Source organism: Capsicum annuum, chromosome 3 (assembly GCF_002878395.1).
Source record: "Capsicum annuum cultivar UCD-10X-F1 chromosome 3, UCD10Xv1.1, whole genome shotgun sequence".
NCBI lineage: Eukaryota > Viridiplantae > Streptophyta > Magnoliopsida > Solanales > Solanaceae > Capsicum > Capsicum annuum.
In genome coordinates, this window is record NC_061113.1 from 165,851,405 (window position 1) to 165,855,333 (window position 3,929).

The following is a 3,929-nucleotide window of genomic DNA, read 5'->3' on the forward strand; positions in this document are numbered from 1 at the left end:
AATCTAGCATAATATGAATATGAAATCAAAATCTTCCATAACTAATACAATCTTATTTACCCAGGTCTCAAGCTTGGCAAAAGTTACATTAAAAGATTGGTACACGCGATACACCACTAAAGAGTCTCTTATAGGGTAGATACTTGGAAAGGAACACTAAGGTAATCACAAGAAGAATTAAAACCCAAATTAAAATATTCATACACATAGGAGAAAGTTTATCTAAGATCAAATAAAATAGATGGATATTTAAAACAAACAAGGATGATACTTATGATGACAGCATTAGTAGCATCTACCTTTAGCCTGGAAGTTATAACATATCACTAACCACGTCTACCACCTAACTGTGTAGTCCCTCAACCACAACTGTAGGCTCCACTACTTCTTCCTCTTGAACCCCTAGTAGAACTTCAACTTTTCACAACTAATATAGGAGTAGCTCTAAAAACATAATGGAACTGTGCTTAGCCAAATAGTCAATCTCATCACACACATAGTAAACCCTATAGCCCAAGTCAACAAAAGAAGGTACAACTGAACTAGGACGACTACCTAAAGTTGTCAAACTAGAAGACCCACTATCTAAAATCAACTAGGCTATTTGCAATGGTCTGGCAGAATACTCATAGAAGCATATAGAATGTCTAACTCTAAAGACATGACCTATGAACTCACCCTGATAGTGCACCTTATTAGCATCTCCCAAAGATGATCAAAGAATAGCCTCAGTTATCTTAGCATGATTCATAATACACTAAAATAATGCATGATACACTACCATTTGTGTCATAGCAAATTGAAGAGAAACAGTTAACCCATTCATGAACTTTTGAATCTTCTTAAACTCAGTGGAAATACTAGCATAAGAATATCAATATAAGGTATATAATCATTCCTTATACTCTACGACAGTCATAGATCCATGATCCAAGGAATTAAACTTATCTCTCATCGGATCTCTCAAATTGAAAGGCCCAATTTTTTCCAAAAAGGCCTCTGAAAAACTGATCCTATACCATTTTTGGCAAACCAAGAGGTTGAAAACCAATATTTGGTTGTATTTCTCAATAGGTAAGTATCATAAGCCACCCCATACGACTCAAGAAATCAAAGGTTATGTAACTTCTCATGAAAATCCATTAATAACTCATAGGCATCTTTATGTACAACACCCCTACACTTAGGAGGACCCAAATGAGTGAATATCTCAAACCTCTTTTGATCCTCAAAAGAATAACTACACAACAATAAGAGGTATGCTAATTCTACTAGCTGAGAACCTATCTAAGGAGGTATCATAGAAGAAGGCCAAACTTTTGACCCCAAAATATTATACACGATGATGGCATTCATGGAGGAACTGTACTTGGAGTTTGTGGAGTACCATAAGTAGATGTCAGTACCTTAAATGGATAAAATATCACCCAAATTACACCTCACAATAAAGTTTAAAGTATTTCTGGAACAAATATAGAAGCTAACTATGTTGGGGTCGATCCCATGAGGAATATGATTAGGACCTAGGTCAATATGGTTATTTAGACTATTAATTAATTATTTTCAAAAGGAGGGCTTAAAAAAAGTCAACAATTTTAAAATTAAAGTAACAAGTAAATAAATATCAATTAATTTTGAGAAAATTAATGAGAATGATTAACTAGGACTATGTTCTCCTGACTTCCTAACTCCAAAGACTTATCGTGCTTCATCAAACTCTCTTAGTACCTTGCATATATAATCCAATAAACTATATATCATTAACCCTCTTTGAACACCTTTGGTGAATTTTACTCATCATATTTTGAGTTTCAGGGTGTCAAATAATGTTGGGTGTATTTATGCATTGTATCTTTGCTTTTCTAGCCTTTTGAGCCTTGTTTTAAGGACCATTCGTATGCTTTATGTGTTAATAATGATATAAATATGTATATTAGTATCCAAGTAGGTGTTTACAATGTTAATAGTGTTTTTACATGAGTTTGGGTTCAATTTGAGCATGTAAAGTCTAGACAAGAAAACTAGTGGTCTAGCTAGAGTTACTAGTTCATCGTCATGATTGTTGTGTTGTTTTGTGTTCTAATTTAGGGTGTGTAATGTTATTTAAGGCTTGTTGAGATAATTATGATTATATATGAAATATTTACAAGCCTTAAATCAAATGGAAGCATCATACAAAGGTGTAGAGTGGACTGACGGCAGTATAAGACCACATGATGGGAATAGGACCTCTAAGAGCACACCACCACGATGGCATGCTTATAGCTATGATGGTGGTGGAATTTAATAATAATGAGAAAATAGGGAGTTGTCAAGTTCCATAAACTCAATATTACACCGTGTCGTGGCCTTATAGTAATAGATACCATAGTGCGATGCGATGTTCATTAAAATTGGGGAAACTGTGCCAAGCTAAAAAAGGACAATGTGAATACCTAATCCTGCTTGGTTTATGATTAGTCTACTATAGATATAATGTGTTAAAACCTATTTTTGATAGATTAGAAGGACTGGGGGCATTGAGGATATTACTATAACATTATTTTATGTTTTTTTTCTTTAATTTAGCTTTATTTATGGTTTTAATTATTCATATAATTATTTGGATGTTGATTATGACTATCAGTGGCTAGAAAATCCCTTTTCGAGGTTCAAGCCAAGAACATGAGTACTATTATTTTAAATTAAGTTCTTTTGATATGGTTATCATTCTTGGTTGTGTGTTCTTTCTTGTTTTAACTATTTTGCAGATTAATCACCCATAAAATACATCTATTATCACCCTTATGATCTTAGGAGAGGGAATAGGGAGATACAATATAGGAATGAATAGAGTATGGTTCTTATTCTTTTATGAAATAAGGAGTTCAAATTAGCATCCATGATGGGGATATACCTAGATGCCTTAGTTGATTCACACATAGGATGATATCTTAAAGAACTTAATTGCAATATTACATCCCCACTTAACGATGTAGTTGTAATATTCAAGTAAGGTAAATGGTTAGAGGTCGGGAGACCATGATCATGCAATTAACCCTAAGAATTAACAACCAAGGTAAGCAAGTTAATAAATGAAGTTCAATGACATAGTATGATTATTCAAAGTGCTTTAACCCCGGGATTTACTCCTTTGATTGTTCCAAGACTTTTATTTTACACATTGTTTTCTTTCTTTAGTTTACAAATTACCAACTCTCTTTTTGTTACTCTTCCATCAATTGAATCTAAATTATGAATTGAAAGCCAATAGTTATTAGATCAAGTACCTATGGGATCAATACACCGCTTTCTTTTAGGCCACTGTATTACTTGGTAGACCACGTACACTTGGGTGTGCGCTGTTAAGTTTTTGGTGTTGTTGTCATGGATTTATTATTTGGCAACTATTTTATTTTTAGTTTTATATTTAGATTTCTTTGGTGTTTTTACTCTTGGTCTTGGTTGTGTATTTGAAGGAAATAGGTTTACAAAGTAGTAATCTAGCAATGGATCAAGACTTGGTTGAACGAAGCTCTACAACTGAGAAACATTTCCATTAATGCAGGAGAGAAGCAATCTTTCTCCCCCATATTCCTCAAAACACAGAAGATCAAGAAAACCCTTCTCTAATGGCTAAAGAACAAGCAACCCACAAGACAGTTAGAGAAGTGGCAGTCCTACTTTCAATAAATTTGACCTCCCTATTTTAGGAGCCAGTAGCTAGAGGCAATTTTGAGCTTAAATAGAATATTGGACAACTTCTGATTAGCAGTGGACAGTTCACAAGACTTTCACATAAAAATCCATAGGTCTACTTGTGGAATTTCCTTGAAATTAGTGACACATTAATTCCTACGGTGGTGAATGCTAACTATGTAAGGATGACATTATTCCCCTTTTCACTGTGGGGGGAAGTAAAAAGGTGGTTGAATGTGGATCCAACAAAT